General features: G+C 39.4%; 1 protein-coding gene across 1 annotated transcript in view; it reads right to left on the reverse strand.

Moving 5' to 3' along the window:
• LOC117444682 (zinc transporter ZIP6-like) overlaps window positions 1-5,791 on the reverse strand; it is a 32,336-nt gene extending 26,545 nt beyond the window's left edge. Inside the window, 1 exon segment of the mRNA XM_034080108.2 lies at window positions 5,563-5,791. The gene's annotated coding sequence lies outside the window, so the exon portion shown is untranslated.
• Between the last annotated feature and the right edge of the window lie 209 nt (window positions 5,792-6,000).

Raw genomic sequence — 6,000 nt, forward strand, 5'->3', positions numbered from 1 at the left:
GAGACACTACATACTGATATACACCTGAACATCAGCAGGAGAGGACTCTTTAAAGTAGAGACACTCCATACTGATATACACCTGAACATCAGCAGGAGAGGACTCTTTAAAGTAGAGACACTCCATACTGATATACACCTGAACATCAGCAGGAGAGGACTCTTTAAAGTAGAGACACTCCATACTGATATACACCTGAACATCAGCAGGAGAGGACTCTTTAAAGTAGAGACACTACATACTGATATACACCTGCACATCAGCAGGAGAGGACTCTTTAAAGTAGAGACACTCCATACTGATATACACCTGAACATCAGCAGGAGAGGACTCTTTAAAGTAGAGACACTACATACTGATATACACCTGAACATCAGCAGGAGAGGACTCTTTAAAGTAGAGACACTACATACTGATATACACCTGCACATCAGCAGGAGAGGACTCTTTAAAGTAGAGACACTACATACTGATATACACCTGAACATCAGCAGGAGAGGACTCTTTAAAGTAGAGACACTACATACTGATATACACCTGAACATCAGCAGGAGAGGACTCTTTAAAGTAGAGACACTACATACTGATATACACCTGAACATCAGCAGGAGAGGACTCTTTAAAGTAGAGACACTACATACTGATATACACCTGAACATCAGCAGGAGAGGACTCTTTACAGTAGAGACACTACATACTGATATACACCTGAACATCAGCAGGAGAGGACTCTTTAAAGTAGAGACACTACACACTGATATACACCTGAACATCAGCAGGAGAGGACTCTTTAAAGTAGAGACACTACACACTGATATACACCTGAACATCAGCAGGAGAGGACTCTTTAAAGTAGAGACACTACATACTGATATACACCTGAACATCAGCAGGAGAGGACTCTTTAAAGTAGAGACACTACATACTGATATACACCTGAACATCAGCAGGAGAGGACTCTTTAAAGTAGAGACCCTACATACTGATACACACCTGAACATCAGCAGGAGAGGACTCTTTAAAGCTGATGCACACATTACACATACGCCTCTCACAAGACTAAAATTAGAACGTTTTTCCATGGTTGTGGTTGGTTAAGATAAACTGTGACGAGATACTCTTGTGCAATCCGTCATACTTCTCGTTGAGCAATTATCAAAAGTTCCCTAAAGTCCTGAAGATGACGCCACGTCGCTCGATTAAACAATCCTGCACCCGAAAAGTGACAAATCCTTAAAAACAGGAAGCGAGTCTGATGTATTTTCCCCTCAATCGAGGCATCGATTTAATAATTGATCATTTCCGCTCCAGGACAAAAACTGTTATGTATCTGAGAGGAGACGTTGTTTTCCTCTTCGTTAAGACTTACAACACAAAGGCGTATTCATCCAAGACCAGGAAAGTATAATCACACTTTACCGCTTCATGGTAAAAGTTATAATAAAGCAACGCATTCAGATACTTTAATTCAAATTTAAATAAGGACAGCAACGACCAAGGCAAGGAAAGTTTATCAACACAGCCGCTTTCAGAGCTCCGCACCCCCTCAGATCGATTATAACAAGGGGAAACATGAAGGCTCCATTTCAAGCTTGATACGTAAATACGTTTTGGGCTTTTTTGTTTTAATCAATTAAGATTTCTTCCAACACGTTTTGAACTTTGATTTGAAAGTAGGGCTTATTAACACATGGATACTACTGTGTATTATATGTTTACATTATGTATTTAAGAAGTACAATCGAGCGGTGCGGTGACGAGTCCTACAACCAGGAAGTGAGTCAGCATGTCACCACTTCCTGTTCCCTCGCCTCAGAGCCAATGGGATAGCTGGAACTAAGGTCTGAGGTTGAGACGCATCGAAGAGACGGATCACGTTTTGTTCCAGGACATTAAATCATCCGCAGAGACGCCGCTGGTGACCTCTGAAGAGTGGACGTGTCTGAGGAACGATGGTTGTTTCCGAGCGGCTGAACAGGGCTACGGAAGTCGTGGAGGCCGTTGTACGTCATTACGCCGAACACGTCTCGAAGTTAGTTTCTGTTCTGCTTGAAAGCCAGTCCGGGGCTGAAGTCGAATAGTCCATTTAGCTTAGGAACCTTCCTAAAGGAGTGAAATGACCCGGAAGTCCCTCAGTGGCAGCCATGATAAGTGCCGTTCCAATTCTCTAGATGAAAGGAAAGGAGGTTTCAAACTTCCTTTATAGCCTCCTTTAGCTTAGGAACCACTGGACCTCCCTCACCGACAGGAGAGGAGAAAATGCTGCCCCACAATGCCTTGCAGCCGCAGCATTTGCCGTCACTCAACAGTCGGCCGTTCACGGAAACAACCGATTATGACGGAGAAATTATATCATGAAAGTTACGGTGCTTATTAAGCTTTTTAAAACATAGGTGGTAAGTTACAAAGTGCTTTGTTCTGAACGTTCATCAGTATTATAATAAAGAGAGAAATATTAACGTTAGTTTTCACTGAAATGATCAAATAAAGTCAACATTTCAGTCTTCACTGAGCTGTGTGGGGTTTGTTCAACTTCTAAAAGATGTCTGAATGGTGATATACACAGTGATAGATGTTAAGGACTAACGTTTATAATAAATACATCTGTATTGATTTAAGATCTTTAGTTCATACAATCATACGTATTGGGATCATTTGTATTAATGTGGACCGGAGGGAGAGGGAGACGAGCAGAAGTTTCACTTTCCTTTTTTATTTCAGTTCCAGCTTTGGTCCTGAAGAATATGTTTCTCTGTTGTCCACGTTCATAAAGCAAAGCAGCAGCATCAGAGCACGGTGCAGAGTCTCTAGATGAGTTCACAGTAGTCCCTCGTTCTTATTAAACATCCATGTTGTAGTCCGCTGTATAGAAAACTGTGGTTTCCATGGTTACCCCACAGCAGCAGACGCACACAATGACGTCCGCTGGCGCATCATAAACACGTCGGATAGTGAAAGTGCATTCGGATTCTCTAAAGCACCGCAGTCTCTTCTCCTAAGTCCTTTTGAATTCTCCTATCCACTATCCCTTAACCCCGTGACCTTTCCCTCAGAGGTCAAGGAATAGACGATAGGGTTAGAACTTAGGAGCTGATTTTTAAACTATCCGACTGCAGCCCCTGCCTCCTGCAGAGTGTTCAGACACTTCAACTCGTTCCATCTAGAATCTGTTTGAATCTGGATCTGAAGTCGGCGTGACGTTGAAGTCGTGCTGCTGGACTCGCCTGTAGCTCCTTTATAGCATCACGTTAGCATTTAGCTTCGATTAGAGTTATGATTAGAAAAAGTAGGGTATGATATTTTTAAGATGGAAAGGATAACCCTGGCTTTGAGACTGCAACAGGGAATCTTTTTGTCAAGATGGGAAAAATGGATAATATATGTTTCACCAATACGACCATCATTTGTCTAGAAGGGACTTTTATATATTTTAGTTTTTTTTATTTCTATGCCCCCCTTGTTTGAATAAGTTGCAGGTACACCCCATAACCCTGTTCGTGTTTATGTTCTTTCTATATGTTATAGCATGTTTGTGAGGCCTGCATCTGTATTATCCCCAAATATGTTTGATTTGTGATTTTACTGTTAACTATAGAAGGCTTACAGAGAATATTGTATCATCTATGACCGTAAACATGTGAAAAGCTGAATAAAAAGAGAATTTCAAAAATTCAAATGCATTCCTCAAACAGCTCCGTTTCCACAGACCTTATTTTTACAATATTCCTAAATCCTCTGGAGAAATCCCGCTGCTTTTTGTCGAGGGAACCAGCCGCTTCCTGCCGGGTCGAACTTCAGAAACACATCATCCCTGCACCGCTCTATATAAGATATATATTCATATAAGCGTATAGAAAACACCCGACACCTGTACAACTAAGGGTGTACACGATAATTAAAGAGCTTATCTTGTGAGTGATTAACTTCTTCTTATTGTGATTCCAACACAATCGTGTTTGTTTCTCTTTGGTTTTAGTAATCGAATTAACTTTAAAAAAAGGGGCTCGTTTTCAGGTTCATATTAAGGGCTGAATTGTAGGGAAGGGTACAACTAATTAGTTTCTAAAACAAAAACAGTAATGAGACGCCATCCGTTCTTTAAAGGGAACATTTATTAAACGTGTAGGTTTTCGGAATGGGGTTTGACGCCGACAGGTAAATGTAATAAGATAAGAAGTACTTTATTGATCCCAAATTAGGACATGTTTGCGTTGCAGCAGCATAAAAAACAATAATATATTACAAATTGTAGGTTTTCTGAACTTAATGTATATATATATTTATATATATCTTTATTTCTAGTCTTTTAATTTCACTAATGTACAATTCCTTGTCTTTTTCTGCTGCCGCAACACCAACAAATCCCACATTTGGATCAATAAAGTACTTCTTATTAGGGCTGCTCGATTATGGCAAAAATCATAATCTCGATTATTTGGGTCAATAATTGATATCACGATATATTAAAAACGATTATCCATTTACTTTGAAAACATCCATTTAATAGAGAAAAAAAATGTGAACAGTATGTTTTTAACAGTTGATTACCCTGAACTTTAAGTATAATTCAACTGAAAAACCAATACAAAAAAATAATAATGAAAAAAAAAAAATCGTTTTATTTCGATTACAAATCGTTGCAAGCCATAATCGTAATTGCGATTAAAATACGATTAATTGAGCAGCCCTACTTCTTATCTTATCTGAACAGGGTCTGGACAGATGTTATGTATTCTTTCCATACATGATGACAGAGCTACAGCAAATATATATATAGTCTGGTTTGTTTTCATGCTTTTCCCAAAGAAAACAGCAATAGATGCTATCCTCTCTTTAAAGGGGCTTTCTTAATGTTTGTGATTCAGTCCATGCTACCTTCAGATTATGAGATATCTATCATTACAAAACAATCAGCCCTTCTTCATTAGCATCACATTACCTGTTAAATAAAATGAGAAAACCACATAATATATAGTTTACTTTGTTTGATGTTGAGTCGAAGGACAGCTTCAGCCTAATAAACCAACAGATTGTTGTTATTAGCATCAATACATGTAAATGTATAATGGTATATATGCAGGATTTATTAATGCCGAATTGAAGGTAAGCTTCTAACTTAATGTTTCAACAACAACAAAATCCCAGTATTGAGATGCTATCCTCTCTTTAATGGGAACATTGCTTTTAATTGTAGGTTTTCTGAATGGGGTTTGGTTCACAGTCCATACAAATGCATCCAGTTACTTCAGCAAGAAAACAAAAAACATCAGATTGTCGTTATTAGTAGCATTAAATATACATGTATGATGTTTAATAGTCAATATATGTTAATGCCGAATTAAAGGGAGGGTTGTAACTAATTCGTTTCCCCCCAAAAAAACAGTATTGAGATGCTATCCTTTCTTTAAATGGGAAAATTGTATGTTTTTTGAATGGGGTTTGGCGTAAATGCATCCAGCTACTACTATCCTAATAAATAAATCAGCTCTTCATTATTAGAATCATTGAATGTGACTGTTTCATAGTAAATATACAGGATTAATAACAGAAACACTACCTCACCTCTCTAACGTGTGTTCTCTGGATTAGCCACCGGGCTAACCGCGTTTATTTCCCGGGAGAATGTTAACGACAGACGGCCTCAGCCAGCTGCTCCACCCGGTACTTTAACAACACATCAGTCCATGCAATAAAACCATAAAACCATAAAAAAATATGAAGCCAATACTCCTCCGGTTGGAGCCACGCGTGTCTTTAATCTCATGTAAACAGAAACACGTTGGATTTATGCTCTCAGCACTACCGAGGTGCCGTGTGCACGACACCCGGAAACGGATACCCGGCCCGGCGCGGTGCCGTGTGCAGAGGACAAACGGTACCCACTTTTCAAAACAAACATTCAAACCGTTGAAACCGTTAAAACCGTTAAACCCGTTAAAACCCCGTTAAAGATGATAACTCACGGTTACCGGGTGTTTTCTCTCCTGTGGATCCGGTGCT

This window comes from Pseudochaenichthys georgianus, unplaced genomic scaffold, assembly GCF_902827115.2.
Source record: "Pseudochaenichthys georgianus unplaced genomic scaffold, fPseGeo1.2 scaffold_890_arrow_ctg1, whole genome shotgun sequence".
NCBI classification, from domain to species: domain Eukaryota; kingdom Metazoa; phylum Chordata; class Actinopteri; order Perciformes; family Channichthyidae; genus Pseudochaenichthys; species Pseudochaenichthys georgianus.